We start from the raw sequence: 15,496 nt of genomic DNA on the forward strand, positions 1-15,496 counted from the left end.
GGCCACTCGCTGGAATCTGGCCGTCACCAGAGCGATGTGCTGAGGGAGACTTTCCGACTGAGTGTTTTTATGTACAAAATTCCAGATTCTTAAATTACCCTCGCTCTGAAATGCACGGTGAGGCAGACGATGTTGTGGGAACTGGGAAACAAGCCCATGGACGTGCTGTTCACGTACGCAGCACGCGTCTCCCCGACTGTCCGCCGACAACACGAGAAAACACCCGGGAGGGAGCCTCCAGGGAACAGCTCCATCCACGCCCGGAGGGAGCAGTCAGGCCGTGCCAGGACTCCCGAGGACGGCGGGTCACTGTGCATAAGGACGTTTGCCTTTCAGGACCAACAGATTAAACTTCATGGTTGCGGGAGAGGGGAGATGACTCAGCTCTTCCTTCCCTGAGCTGTGCACCATCCCTCCTTGCCTCGATTTCCCAGAAAGGGAAATTTAGGTTATTTCAGAGGCATGGAGGGAGCAAACTGGAGATAAAGCATCACCAGGCACTGCTCAGGACTAACTGTTCCTCAGGCCACTGCCGGTCTCCCCGTCTGTGCTGTGTGGGCGCAGGGGGCAGGGTTTCCACCCACACCCCCCACCCCCACCCCCGGCACTGACAGGTGACAGGTCCGCCTGTCTGAGCAGGTGAATCTTCAGATCCCCCCGACCCCCTGGTTCTTGTTACCTGGACCAGAATTTTTATTTTGCACTGAATCCAACTCTTATGTGTTGTCATCTGAGTTGACTGCTGAAGCCAGGGGGTGGTGCTCTGGTCTCCTGCGCTGATGACCAGACGGACAGACAGACCACACACACCAGGAAGGGCGAGTCCCTGGCCTGGAGGGGATGGACATGCTTGTGAGAAGGCGAGTGCCGTGGGAGTGTGATCTGACGCCATGTGGCTTTAGCGCTGGAGGGGCGAGCATCTGGCAGGCCCGGGGTTCCGGCTCCTTCCCCGAGCACCTGCGGGGGAGGCCCAGCGCCCCTCCCGCGCTCAGTGTGGTATAATGGGAAGGGTGCAGAGGTGCCACCGTAAACAGGAAAAGATGTTAGAGCGTCCGTGTTACTGTGGGATTCCAGAAAGACCGCCTCTCGTTTAGTGACGGCAGGTGCCGCCTACTGCAGAAGCAGGCAGCAGAGTCTTGCCCTTTTTACAATAAAAAGGGAGATTGCGAGGGTCTCCTTGCTGGTCTGGCGGCCCCAGCTCCAGGCCCACAGGGTGGGGAAGCTTTGACCGCTGGCTGCTGGTCGGCCTGTCTCGCGTGTTCCAATGGTTGTCACCCAGTGGGTGTCGAAGAGCCCGTCATTATAGGTGAACTTGGACCGGCTTCTGGGATTTGTGGACATGAGGCTCATTTTCTAAGCACCTGCTTATACCTGAGACGAGTCCCAGCCCAGCCCTGGTTGAGAAGAGAATTGCGAAGTGAGGCCCCAGCATCGGGAATCCATAGCACCCTCCCCAGGGGGCGGGGCTGGATTCCCACTGCTTCCCCAGCATGTCACAGAACAGCCCCCCCCTCCCCCCCGTTCTCTTCCTGTGGCTCTTACGGTGAAGAACCCCAGGGACAAAGAGACGTTGTCATCTCAGAAGTAATGTCTCAGGTACGGAGGTGAAAGCTGACCTGCGCTCAAAAAATTTATCTATTTATGTAGAAAACTTTGCAAACTACCAGATCACAGTAGAGATGGGTGTGTGGCCAGAAATGATTACGGGGTGGGATATTTCTGGAGCCTCGGCAGGAACCGAGTCGGAGAGTCGATGACTACTTAGACATGCGTTACTCCAGTGGGGAGGGCCAGGCCTTCGACGGCAAGCGGAGTGTCTCCGAGTGGCGTTTGAGGATCGCCCCCACCCCATCCGTGGAACGGCGGCTCCGTGGGCCCCCCTTGGCCCGGTCAGCCTCCCAGCAGCCCCAGAGATGCCCAGATTCCAGCGAGTGGCTCTCTTGCTGCTCCGTAATTAACCTGTTTATGATGAATGGAGGAGGGGAGAAATGTCGTGGCATTTTGTTTTATGTCTTAATGAAAAGCATTTGCATTCTCCAAATTTCATGCTAATCGGGCTTAAAATAGTTTTCCCCAATAGGGTGGCAAATCCAATGGTATCTATCGTGAACCTTTCAAACAGCGGATCCACCCCCGTATGGCAACCCAAGGCATCGGTGTCGCTGGTTCCCAGCGTCCCCACGTCCCCCGCCAGTCTCTGCTTTTGCGCCTTTGAATATAGTCCCCTGTATGCTTGTGGGGTGGCTTTGTTTGCGTGATGGCCCACTGATGGCCGCCATCACTGGGGCATGGCAGTGTCTGAAACGGATGGCTAAGCCGTTTTCCCGAGGCCGAAACGGCAGGCTCTCTAGGCCAGCATTGGGGGGCGGCAGCGGGCCGGTGTCCGGTTCCTGCCCTGTTAATAATTAACCGTCAGCCCGGCAGAGGCTGCAGCTGAGCTGGCGGCCTGGGTCACACACCCTCCGGAGGGCAGAGTTCTGGGAAAACCCAGACCAGCTTCCCGGCGGCCACACCGTGAAGGGATGGGGGTGTCAGGTGGCACCGTGGGAACACAGGAGGCGCGTGCCCTATCTCCCCAGGCTCCTGCAGAAGAGGGCGACAGGTGAGCAGAAATCTTCCCTGCTGGTCACAGGAGGGGGCGGGGCCTGGGCTTTGCTGCAGGGAGACAGGCTCTGTCTCTGATGACCCCAGGTCGTGAGACTTCCTCCAAGAAGCCTTCCCTGTCCCACCCCCCAGCCAGTGTAGGACCGTCTTGCGCCCGTCACACCACACGCTGCCTCCTCATCAGGCCACATACATTATCTGGTTCAGCATCTCTCTGACATAAGCCCCAAGGTTCACGCAGGCAGCAGCCTGTCCTTCTGGTTTACCACTTAGGTCATTCTGAAGGTTCCCAGGCACCAGCGGCCAGTCACGACGCCCTCCGTCCGGTATTACAATTCCAAAACCCACAAAGCCACCAGGTTAGCCGCTGACACCCTGCATGAGGCGTAGCAGAAAGGTCGGGGACCAAAGGCTTCCAGCCCTGACCTAAAGTTGTGGGAGATTGGCAAGCTGCTCGGTGGCAGGCGGCGCGATCTCACCGTTGAGGAAAAACAAGAACTTTTAAACGACTACGAAGCAGAAAAGTGGAGTGCGGTGAGTCTGCGAAGGCCTGCCATAACCTCGCCCCCCACACACCTCGCTCACACAGTGCAAGTGAGTCGCACGGAAGCTGCTGTAGAGGAAGAAAGGCGGCAGAGACCGTCTCCCGTGGAGAAAGGCGAGCCCCCCTCGGGAGCAGTCAGCCCGCCGAAGGTGCAGCTGATCACGGGGATGGCTTTGCAGGAAACAGACAGCCACCGCCCGGTTCCGGAGGAGCCACCGCCTCGTCTGTGAACTCCTGAGTGAGAGCGCGCTGCCAGGCACTCGGTCCACGGTCACCACAGCTGGAAGGCCGGTCCTCAGACGACAGGTCCAACTCCTCGTGGGTCACCAGTGAAAACTAGACACCGAACGTCTTCGGACAGGGAAGCGGCACCAAGAGGACATTCCTGGACAGCACAGGTCCGTTTGGCAGTGAACCTGAAAGGCCGGGTGTCTGGAAGACAGAAGCCGGTATGGATGGGGAAATCGCCGCGGGAATCACACAGGAGGAAAGAGTGGAGGGGGCGGCAGGGCGCGGCCAGAGCCCGGTGGCCCCTGAGGAAGGACAAGCCCCTAATGAGACCCAAGGAGAGAAAGGAGGGACAGCAGGCCGTGGAGACAGGGCTGGCACACCTTGCAGAAGCCGCAGAAAGTCAGCAGAATGGTGAAGGGGGCGTGTCCACGCCTGAGGACAAAGGACGTGGACAGGAGGGGTGGACAGTGGTGCAGAGGAACAGGCGGTGACAGTCACACAGCCCGGAGAGCGACCGCGGGGCGGTGGAGGAGCCCCCGACAGGTCCCACAGGGGAAGACAAGAAAAAAGAACCGATGTTGCCTTGTTTCACGTGTTCTAAGTACTTTCTTAAATACAGAAAAACTTTTTGAGTTTTAATGGTGCTGGGGGGGGTTGCGTGCTAATGTTCTGCCCGCCCACAACACGCCTCTGAAGGCGCTGGGACCCCACAGCCTCCTGAGCAGAAAGGGGGCGTCACCTTTCGTCAGTGGGCGTGGCGATGGTTCTCGGCCTCGGATCGCACATCCAGCCCTCGACTGCTGAAAGCGCGGAATTTAAGTTAATTAAGACAATGCCCACTTCTTCTCTTTGATGCTGCAGAAGTTACTCTAAAATGCCCTCCTGTGGCCCCGGAGGCGCTTACCCAACGCAGCTTTTAACCTTCTCAGCGCCTGCCAACAGCTTCTCGGAAGCCCCCTCCCTGTTGGCTTCCCCGGAGAGCAGCTTCCCGGGAACGCGCCCCTCGTGCATGAGCGTGTCTGTCCGCTCACCTTTCATGTCTGTAATCCAGGTCAGGTAACCGCGGGTTAGGTCCGCGGGGTGTGGCGCGGCCCCGCAGCTACAGCTGGAGCGCCTGGCGGGAGAAGCCGTCTGGACAGAGTGGCTGCCCGCTTCCGAACGGGTCACTGACGTGGAAACGGCGTGTCTACACTGTCCTGCTTTCTGTTACCATTAATACTGGGTGGGTCCTGGTAAATTCATCCTTGCGGTTCGGGGGGAGGGGGGGAATTCCCTTTTTATCAAGTTTTCCAAAGATGGAGTAGACGGCTAAGCTTAAGGAACTGAACATCCTTGCGAGGGTGTGTATAACTTCAGAACGCTCGGCCCGTCCTACCAGAACAACAGCTGGGAAGGAAGTTCCTCCACTGGGGACTGTTTTCCTGGGATCAAAACCTTCAAAACCTCGAGGCTCAGGGTCCCCTAGACCTGAGCCCACCTTTCTGATAAACCTTGTGAAGTCTTCCAGGTGAAGCGATGTGGTTTGTGTGATGTTTGCTTCCCAAAAACTAGACTAGATTTTTACCAAACACCCAACGGCATACATTTCTTAAAGGTCCAAGCGTAATAAATAAGTTTTCCAAAAAGAAACAGAAAGACTTGTCCATTGCAGGACTGGGCATGTCAGTGGCATCGTCCCGTGACGGGCGTGACACTGTGAGTGATTATAACGCAGTAACACTGAGTCGAGGCCAGACTGCGCGCCAGCCCTCAGCCCACGTGTCTCCCGTCACCCCCACGAAAATCTTCCCAGGGAGGCAGCATCGCTCCCATTGGCGGGAATGGAAGCTGACAATCACTGGGCTCTCGTGCTCTGTTTCTGCCTTTGTGCGACCCAGGCTCCCCGATCACCTGTCTCCCACACTGTGAGGGTGAGGACAGTTGGAAAGCACTGAACTCACTCACAGACAGGCCCCCTCCCATGTTCAGGGGGCCCCCACCCCCACCCCCCAACCACTGAATTCAGCAGCAATCAGCCATCAGACGCACTGGCTGGCGGTTTCTGAGCCTGGACCTGAGCCACAGAGAGGGACCCTGGGGATCGTCGGGAAGGACCGCACGGCCATCACTGCCATGCTTGGGCCTGTCTGAAGCGGCTCCAGACTCAGGGGCCACCTCGTATTGGCAGACTGGCCCTGGGTTAGAAAAGCCAGACTCCTCGATGCCAACGGGAGTTCTCAATTCCACGGGCGTGACAGACAGACAGTCCTGAAACAGCCTTCTCAGGCTCTGCCTGCACCAGGCAAACCGCAGAGAGAAGTCCTACCAAGCAGCCCAGATGGTTCTGGAAGCCTGGAGCACATGGGAGCTGCGCCAGGTGTAGGCATGGACCATAGTCCATGGTCCATCAAGGACCATCAAGGAGACGTCAAGGACCATCATCATAAATTTCTCACATTGTGGCTTGAAGCACTGGGGACGTGAGCGAGACTCCTGGTTAGGGGTCGTGAGAAAGGCTGAGGGCTCTGGTCTGAAGGAGGCCACCACGGGGCCAGGGCCCCATACATTTGGGGGGGGCAGAGGGGTGATGTGCGTGAGTTCGCCCTCTGTCTGCAGGTGGTCCTTGCTGCCTGGGTTTGGGGTCTTTGGTGTTTGTGTGCAGGGGCCTCTGATCTGGGTTTCTAGGTCTCTTTCTTTCTCTCTCTCTCTCTCTCTCTTTTTTAAAATAGATACCAGACCCAATCACAACCTGAGAGGGAGTGAGCAAGCAAGCATTTGTCTTTTCAAAGAATGGGCCTCTTCTGGCTTTTCGAAGGGGTGATTTCTACTTCCAGTGGATTCCACTCTAAAAAATGCCACGAGCTGAGTGGGTTTCTTTCTGTCGTGGGTGAGAGAGTTCTCCTATGGGTGTTCCTGTAAAACCTCATGGCACTTGGCTTGTTCTTGTAATCCTCCAAGGGGCGGGGGCGGAGGGACCTTGGTGTGTTGGAAGCAAGCTGTTAAATCATTCGCTTTTGTCCAAAGGCTCAGAATTTTGGTGACTTTTGGCCTGGGCTCTAGGCTGCCCTCTTCTGGTGGCCTCGGGTACTGTCTCAGGCTGGCTCCCTCCCCCACCGGCCTTTAAACAAAAAAAGAACAAACCTAACTTACTCGTCTTGGACCAGCGTGTGGCACCAGAGGTTGTTTCCCTTCAGCCTCCATCGGGGTCAAGCTGGTATTTCTGAGGACTTCCCCTATGCTAATGCGCTCCCTCACCCGTGTGAGGTCCGCATGAATACCCACGCCCCCTTTCCCAGGGAGGAAGTTGCCCGATTATGGCTCGCGCTTGCTCCTGAGCTCAGGGCAAACGACCACAGACGTAGCGGCTTCATTGACGCCAAGTATCTCCTTGCTGCTGTGGACGTGGGACGTGGGACAGGGTCCCCCTGGGCGAAAATCAAGGTGTCATCAGGGCCATGCCTCCTGGAGGCTCCGAAGCCGTTTCCTTCCTGTGGCTGCTTCCAGAGTCGCCTGCGTTCCTTGGCTGGCGGCCCCTCCCTCCAGCGGCAGAGCCAGCGCGGCTCCCAGCCTCTGTCCCACGCTCTCCTCACCTTCCCTGACTCTCCCTTCTGCTCGCGTGTAGGGGCCCCATGGTGACGCCAGCCCCCCAGGGAAGCGGGGTGTCCCAGGGTGACTGAGGGTCCCAGGGGCAGGGAAGGCCGCTGTGAATCCCAGGCTCCAGCCCTCGGCCCCGCCCCGCCCTCCTGCGTCCTGTCCTCCCGCCTCCTTCCAGGAGCCCCACCCCCCGGGCCCCGGGGCGGGACCCACTCCCGCTGCCTGTCTCTGTGGGTCCGGAGACCAAAGGGTGAGCTGCCCCGGGTTCTGCGGAGGCAGCAGCTGTGATCTGGCTGCTTTTCACTTCGCCTCTGCTGGACTTTGCTGTTTTCCTGCCACAGTGCGTGGGGATTTAGCAGGGATTAAGGTAAGCCTTCAGGGACAGGTAAATATACACGGGGAGGAACAGGGCCCGCAGGAGCAGGGGCCTGTGGAGGAAGGGCGTCGCCAGCCAGACCAGGTGCACACAGGGTCCACCGGGAACGCAGCTGAGCACCGCCCAGCCTTGGGTGGGCCCGCAGACGCTGAGTGGCCGGCGGACCTCGCTCTGCGTCTCTGAGCCAGACCGAGGACACCAGTTTTCCCACGTTCGCGCCTCTCACTTGGAGACATGCTGGATGAGGGTGGGCACTGGTGTTTGCTCCCCAAGCAGGAGTCTGAACACCGCGGAGGTGGATGGGCCTGGAGAGCTGGGTGGGGCCTGGTGCCCAGGTTTGCTGAGTGGGCAGTGCAGGTGTCTGCTGCACAGGGTCCAGGGGAGTGTGGGCTGGCACTGCAGGAGTCATGGGGGCGGGGCAGAGAAAGGGGGTGCTCCCTTCTCTGGGCTGGGCCTCAGTTTCCCTATCTGCAAAGTAGTGGGGCAGGATGACCACCGTGGTCCAGGAACTGGGGGACGCTTGCTGAGCCCAGCAGTCCCCTGGGTCCCCTCCCAGACCTACTACGGTGGGTTGCATGGTAGTCCCTAAAGACACGACCACCTGGCACTGTGACCGTGACCTTGTTCGGAAAAAGGGCCTTTGCAGGTGTCACTGAGGGTCTCAACATGATGTCATCTTGGATTATCCAGGTGGACCCCCCCATCCAGTGGCAAGTGTCCCTGTGAGAGAGAATTCACAGATACAGAGAAGAGGCCACGTGAAGATAGAGGCAGAGATTGGGGTGATGCAGCTACAAGCTGAGGACCCCTGGAGCCCCCAGGAGCTGGGATAAGCAGGAATGAGCCCCCCTGGAGTCTGGGGGTGCTGGGGGAGCCCTGATACTCAGACTCTGGCCTCCAGGCCTTAAGGAGAGCTTGTTACAACAGCCGCCGGCCTCTTGTCCGCCCAAGTCAGAAATCCTGGGGCCGTGATCTGGAGTCAGCCGGTTTATCCCGATTCCCGGGGCAGCCGGGGCTCACAGGGGCCCACGGGTATCAGGCTGCAGGAGTTCTAGCCTCAGCCTTCACGAGAGGGCCAGCTCGCCTTGTGGAGGGGACGGGGGCGTCCACAGGGGTGTCTGCCGGGGGAACAGGGGCTTCCAGTGCCGCTCGGGTGGGTGGCCAGAGCGTTGCTGTGCTGGGCGGCGGCCAGCAGTGGTGGGGGGCAGTGTAGCATTTTCTGTCACAGAGATGACACAGACCGGTTTCGTCAGAAGGCCAGTGTGTGTGACACACGCCTTCCCCTCTTGCTAACTGGCCCAGGCAATTCGGTCTTAACGAGGATTATAGTTCCAATGGTGCCGTGTAGATACACTGCAACTATTTCAGTAATCTGAACGTCTGCCCTGGGGAATGGCCCGCTGGACAGCCGGCCCCCTCCCAATGGCGGCTGACAGCGAGGCCTTCGTGGACAAACACGCCGGTCCTCCCCCCAGCACTGCCTGACGGGGCAAATGCAAAACGGCATCTTTCTGGCTCTGGGGCCTCGTTTCTCCTGCTCCAGCAGCAGTGTTTTCAAGCCCAGGTTTGCTCGCTCAGGGAGGCAGCGCGGAGCTCAGCTGCCAAGGGCACATCACCGTCCCAGTCGCTGCTTTGCAGCCGTGTTTAGGTGGCCTCACATATACCTGGGGACAGTCACATGCTGCTCTGTCCTCTGGGTGCACAGCAGATGGGAGCCCCGGGCACCTGGGGGGACGAGCTGTGTGAGGTCACCACCGTCCTGTCTCCTTCCGGGTGGGGCTGGGCTGTGTCCTTGGAACCTGTCAGGTACCCTGTGTCATGCTTGTCCCGATGTCGAGGCTGGTTTGCACAGTGAGGGCTTGAAGGGACAGCCTTTTCCGTTTGTCTTGTCCTTCACAGACAGGCCAGGCCTTCACAGACAGTTCACAGAAGGCCTGGACTTGCTCACTGAAGGGCCTTTGCCGAGTGAACTCCGTCGACGGGAAGCTGCTCCTGCCGCCACTTTGGGGAGCACCAGGCCTCGTGCGGGAAGCCCCTCCCAGCCCCAGTGCCCACCGTGCGAGGCTTTGCACCAGGCACCTCCCCAGGCCAGCAGGGTCCAGCCACACAGCCACCCCACGCGGTCAGCGCATTCTCAGCCCTCTCACCAAGCAAGAAGCGCTGATTCGCAAAAAATCAGGTCCTGCAGCCTGTCCTGGAGGGGCCCTGGGGTATGCGAGCAGCCTGCCCCCTGAGGGGGGGAGCCCCGATTCCCTCACGGAGAACCGGCACCTCCAGGCACCCAGGTCTGATGGCTTCTGTGGCACCGGGCTCGTGTCCTTACCTTTAGGAACACTTCTGTGGCACCTTTGCTGGAAGGGATGACCCAAGGTGGGGTCGGGCCGAGGCAGGCCTGTACGCTGTGCAGGCGGCGTGCCTGGCCCACAGTGTGCCTGGCCCACAGTGTGCCCGGCGCTGGGCCTGGCCTCTGGCCACTGTCACCGGTTTTTGCAGGCCCGACTCAGCCAGGCGGTGCCAGCTTGCCCGGACATCTGCCCTTCCTGTCCTTTTACCTGAGACTTTTTGAGTCAGGCCCCAGCAGGAAGCCGACCTTCAGAGAAAACGCCATGTTCCTGATGTGTGACGGTGTGACAGGCATGTCCAGGACCGGGGGCTCTTTCCCTGTCCACCCAGCCCCAGCTCACCCTGCACGACCCCAGACTCTCCCGTCCCAGAGCCCGGCCCCCAGGTGCAGCGAGCTGGCCTTCGAGACGGTCATTTCCCAGTACATGACAGCTCGATTCGACGGGTTTTTATGATTTTGTTTGGGGACTTGATTATCTTCTTGGCCTTTACATTCTTATGTGTGGCCAGAGACCTTTTGGCCAAAGGTGTGTTTTAAAATTGGATGAATACGTTATGGAGCGACTCATTTAAAGCAGGCTCCTGGGGGAGCGGCCGCTGGTGGGCCCGAGTTCTCGGCGTCGTTATTTATTAACAGGCGGTGGCGTGATTGGGTTCCGTCCTATCACTGAAGGCTGGAGCCGCGATGTTCTGATGGAGTGAGAAAGGAGGTTGCCCAGAGGTAGCCACCCGGCAGCCTTCTCCCTGTCGGAGGCGGACGCTGTTTTAAGTGATCTTTTTCTCTGCCGCCTTCCCTCAGAGACAAAGAAGGGATTATACGACTCGTCTGGCGTAGTTCTCATATTTTAAGATAAAAACAGAATCGCGGCAAAGGGCTGAAGGCTATAAAATTGTGATCAAAAGTCCGTAAAATTATAGAACTTGTGTTTTCCGGAGAACAGAGCATCTTCGCTTCGATGATGTTTTTTTCTTAAAGGAGCGAGTCAGCGTAAGGACTGATCCGCAGAGAAACCAAAGGTGTATTTCCAGATGGGGGAAAAAAATAGAGTTACATGCTTGAAAGGTTAATGGTTGGTAAACGTCAATTTTCTACAATCCTGGCTAATAAAAATAGCATAGAAGACATAAAATGTCACACTGCCAAAAATGCAGGGGCCTTTGAAATCCACTTTGAAGTCTAGGACCCTTTGAAGGTGGTGGGGGAGGGGCGGAGTGAGAGCCCCCCGAGGCTGTTCCTCCTGGTTGAGTGACGGCTCCTTCAGCGTCTTCAAGGCGGTGACAATGTCTCTCGGGGATCCTTTTGGTTTAAAGGTGCCCCGAGCAGCCTGGCTTCCTAGTCCCGGAGATGGCAGGTGCACACTTATTACAGGAGACGTGTCTACCTTGTACACCTGGACTGTGTACCTGGGCCTCTCGTGTGCCCTCTGCAGGGGAGGGGGAGCGGCTGCCCTTAAAACTCTAGGAGCTGAGTGTTCTCCGAAAAGCTCTGCTTTTGAAATAAGATGACGGTGCCAGGCCCAGCGGCTCAGTTGGTTGGAGCATCATCCCGGGCACCAAAATGTCACAGGTTTGATCCCCAGTCAGGGCACCTACCTAGACGGTCCCCCACCTACCTCAATCCCCCATCAGAATGCGTACGGGAGGCAGCTGATGGGTGTTTCTCTCTCCCATCAATGTCTGTCTCTCCCCCCTCCCTTCCTCTCTCTGAAATCAATAAACATATCCTGGCGGGGGGGGATTAAATAAATAAATGCGGTGACAGTGACAGACTTCCATTGCAGCCGCTGAAACTGGAACGGGGTTGCTTGGATTGGAACTCCAGCGCACAGGGACCTCTGGGACAGACCAGGGGTCGGGGACACAAGGCCTCCTCCTTTCTGCCTCTCCCTCGCACCCCGTCTTTGTTGCCTTCACTTGGGGCACACATTCAAGGGGCAGAGCCGTGCCCATGCCGTTAGAGGAAGCCCACGGTGCCTGGCTGGGAAAGTGATCGCGCGCTCTCTGGGTCAGCTTCCTGGTGCCCCTTGGGCCGGGCACCTTCGGCTGCGCGACACCGAGCCCTTTCACACAGCGCCCGTCACATCCAGCCGGGCAGAGTCAGTGCCCGGCTGGATGTGACACGTGGAAGAGCCGGTGGCCTGGAGGTGCCATCGCTGTGTGAGCAGGATGCAGTCCACTTTGGGGCCGGCACAGGGCCCCAGGCCTGGGCCCCAGCATCTGTCAGTGCACAGGCCCCAGCCTGGAGGGTCAGGGTTCTGATTTACACCCTGCAAATCTCCTGTGCTCCCCTGAGTCTCAGCCTGGAGGCCGAGCCTGCCCGCTGCACCGAGACCAAAGGTGCCAGACGCGAGCTGGCTCCGTCAAAGCATTGAGGGTCTCGGCTTCATCTTTCCCCACCTGGAAAGCAAACCCCGAGGGTCCCTGAGGTCGCTCTGGTCCGTGCCAAGGTTTGGTGTAGGGGGGGTGGCAGGGCCCCTGAGGCTGATCCAGGTGTGTTCGCAAGGGCAGCTGCAGGGGGCGGGGCTGAGACAGGTGCAGGGCCAGTGAGAGTGGCCAAGAAGAGCCGAGGACCTGGGAGCAGGCCACGCCTGTGCTCGGTTGCTTCCTCCTTTCACTTAAAATCGTGTCGTTAATGGCTTTTCCTCCCTCCACGAAAGGAGAGCCAAGAAGACAGCCCTTTCCTGCCTGGCCTGGGTCCTGCTGGCCGCCCCAGTGCCGGCAGCCCGGCTCGTGGGTTCTAGCTACAAGGCGGATGCTGCAAGGGCATCGCTAGGTGGAGAATTCCCCGGGGGCTCTCAGAGGCTGCAGCTTCAAGGAGGCATTAATTAATCACTTCCCGCAGCCCAGGGGAGGTGGGGGGGCCACTCCCCAGAGAAGGGACCTGTGGCCGCCCTCAGTGCAGGGGCTCCCCCTCTCCCGGGCAGAAACTGGACGGTGGCTGTTGCATCAGGAAGGCGCCCTCCGTGCTGTTATCTGGGACTTGTCTTATTGAATTTCTCCCTTATCGGGTTTCAAGTAATATTATTTCCTTCTTGCTTAAATGTCACTCGGGTTAAAACTTGCATTGTGGGGAAATGGCGTCTTTGATGAGAGCATCGGGTACTGGGGACGTTCCTGGCCACTCTCCAGGGCGTGCGAAGCTGGCGGCGAGACCCCGAGGGACATGGACCTTCGGTCAGTGTCTGTGTGAAGGAGCCGCACGGCGGACGCTTATCTGCTTATTTCCGAACACAGCGCATGTTCATCTGTGTCGTCTCCTGGCGAGTGTCTCTTCGTGAGGCGGTGGCCTCTCTCCAGGAGGCAACTCTGTGTTTGGTGTAAGGGGAGGGTTCGCAGGGCTGGGCGTGTGGTGCAGGGCAGGGTGGCGTGTCCTGCCCGCGTCGCCGATGGCCGCTGTGTCGTGGGGACGTGCTGCTGAGGGGCGAGCCGGGGTGTGCAGCGGTAATTGCGGTTCTGCTCTTCGGAAAACAAGACAAGCGCTCTGCGGCCCTGGCGTGGTAGCCTGTCCAGAGACTCGCGGTGCCCGGCCTTGGGCACAGGGAACCTCTTCTGGCGGCTGGGCTTGGACCCCCCTCTTCTGGTTCCCTTCTCCTGAGCACGCAGCCTCCTTTCTGCTGGAACTAGGGGAACTCGGAAAGGCGGGACTGGCGGGCAGGTCTGCGGTCTTGGACCGAACGCATCCTCGGTCTGTGCCAGGGGCGTGCCTGGGGCTTGGCTTTCAAACGGCCCCACCTGTTGAGATCACCAGTCTGAGATTACCGTGTGGATGTTACTGACCCAGGTGTGACCCTGGGTGTCCCTGGGGGTGGGGGAGGAAGGACTAGAGGCCACACTTAGCAGCGGATCCATGTGACCCCATATTCCTGCCATCGTCCTGTCCCCCCCCCCCCGAGGACGATGACAGCCCCGGGGAGCTGGTGTTCAGACCCACACGCCCAGATTGCCATTTCCCGTGGGGCCAAGGCCGATGTGTCAACGGGCCGGACATCGGAGAAGGCCCCGTTAGTTGCCCTGCATGGTACAGGCCAGGCCTGTTACGACTCACAGGGGCCCGAAGGAGGCCACAGGGCCAGGAGCTGTCGGCAGAGGGAGGCAGGGGCCCCGCTTTTCCGAGATCCATCCCGGGGCCAGTTTGGTGGTGTTTCACTTCCTAAACATGGCGGACACAGAGCAGCCGTACCCATCGTTGGCCCATTAACCCCGATCCCGGAGACCCCACGCGGCGTTCCCACCTGGCTCTGCCACGCCCTCCCCCCAGGCACCAGCGCTGGGGCCCCTGCCCAGGCAGCTAGTCCTGCCCAGCCTGCTCTGTCCTCCAGGTTGGCTGCCCATTCCCAACCCCGCACTGCTGGCCCTTACAACTTGGGGGGCTCTTCAGGACCTCCCAACGAAGGTGCCATTTCTTCACGGAGGTGTCTTCTGCTGTTCCGTCCCGTCCCTTCCGCCTGAGCTGGGTCAAAGTGACGACTCCCACCTCCGCGTGTCGCACGCAGCTTTATTAAAACATGCGGTGACGCGATGTTTATTGTGCTCTGCTCCCCTCTGCCCAAACGGAGTTCTGGCTGGGGGTGAGCATGTGTGTGTTATATGGGAGTGTGTGCGCACGTGCGAGCGTGTGTGCACACATGTAAGTGCATGTGTGAGCACCTGCGTGTGTGTGCTCTACGCATGCCCACAACTATGTGTGTGTGAGAATACATGTATGTGCATACACGTGCGTGTGCCAGAGACAGCTGGAGAAGTGCAGGTGGGTGTGTGGAGCATCCGACCCAGGCCCCTGCCTCGCACCCTGAGCCCCCTCCCCAGGGGCACCTTCACCGGAGGAGGGGGAGGTGAGCGCTCCCCTCCCACGTCCTGGGCCAGGGCCGGAGCTGACCAGCAAGGACGTGTGAGCCCCAGCAGCCAGACACTTGGAGAAGGGTGGGCAGCGAGTGGAAATGCTGAGTGCTTTTTGCCGTCCGTCTCCGTCCAGGGCTGCTTCCGTTTATTTTCTAAGGCGTTACCAACGCAGAGAGAGACCGGTGGGGCTTTGGCTGGTGGGACTGCCCCTCCCTCCGTGCGCCGTGCTGGCGTTGGGCACCCCGAGTGTGGTCGGGTGGCGGTGAGAATCATGGCGTCCGGCGGTTTGGGCGACAGCCTCCCCTCGGTGCCCTGCCTGCTCCAGAGCCTCCGAGGCAGCAGAGGCAGGTGGGGGCGCCTCCCGCCCAGCGACACGCAGAGCCACAGGGCGGGTACCAGTTGGCCCCCCACCTGTCAGCCCCCGGCGCTGTCCTCTGGGCCTAGGTCTGTGCTCCAACCCCAGTGAACACACGTTTGCTGCCGTTTGGGAAACGTTCATCCCACAGGCTCTTCCGTGGGACTCCACCTGCAGGCCGGCAATCACCGGCCTGGGGCCCAGGAGCCCGGGGCCCAGGGAGTGCCCTCTGCTTTGTTTTGTCTGTTGTTTGACTCACACGCCCCCTGCTGCCCCCCCTCCCCCGCCCCACCAGCTCAGTCCGTCTGCTTCACTTCACTGCTGAGAGCTGTGCACCTGTCAGGTCACACCGACCTGCGAGACCCAAGTCCAGAAGCGCCCGTGTGCCTAACCGCACAGGAGCCATGCCACTCGGCTGAGACCTGGCCGATCCGTCGCGGTCCCCACTCTGTCGTGCCAGAGGCCTGCTCCCCTGAGGAGGCAGCGATGACTGATCTTCTGTGCCACAGCCGGGCGTGGAAGGGCTTGTCCTGGCTGTTGCAAGGGTGTGTCTGTGGGCTGAGGACACGTTGTCATTGTGCTGGGGTGACTTTGGGCAGCAGACTGCCTGGCTGGGGGCCGGGGACCCACC

The 15,496-nt window shown here is 59.5% G+C and overlaps 1 pseudogene; it reads left to right on the forward strand.

Annotated features, from left to right (window-relative positions):
- Positions 1-1,767: 1,767 nt before the first annotated feature.
- Positions 1,768-3,870, forward strand: LOC118996450 (SWI/SNF-related matrix-associated actin-dependent regulator of chromatin subfamily E member 1-like; annotated as a pseudogene).
- The last annotated feature ends 11,626 nt before the right edge of the window (positions 3,871-15,496 follow it).

The sequence above is a fragment of the Sturnira hondurensis genome, unplaced genomic scaffold (genome assembly GCF_014824575.4).
Source record: "Sturnira hondurensis isolate 20B ecotype Veracruz unplaced genomic scaffold, ASM1482457v3 Scaffold0011378, whole genome shotgun sequence".
NCBI classification, from domain to species: Eukaryota; Metazoa; Chordata; class Mammalia; order Chiroptera; family Phyllostomidae; genus Sturnira; species Sturnira hondurensis.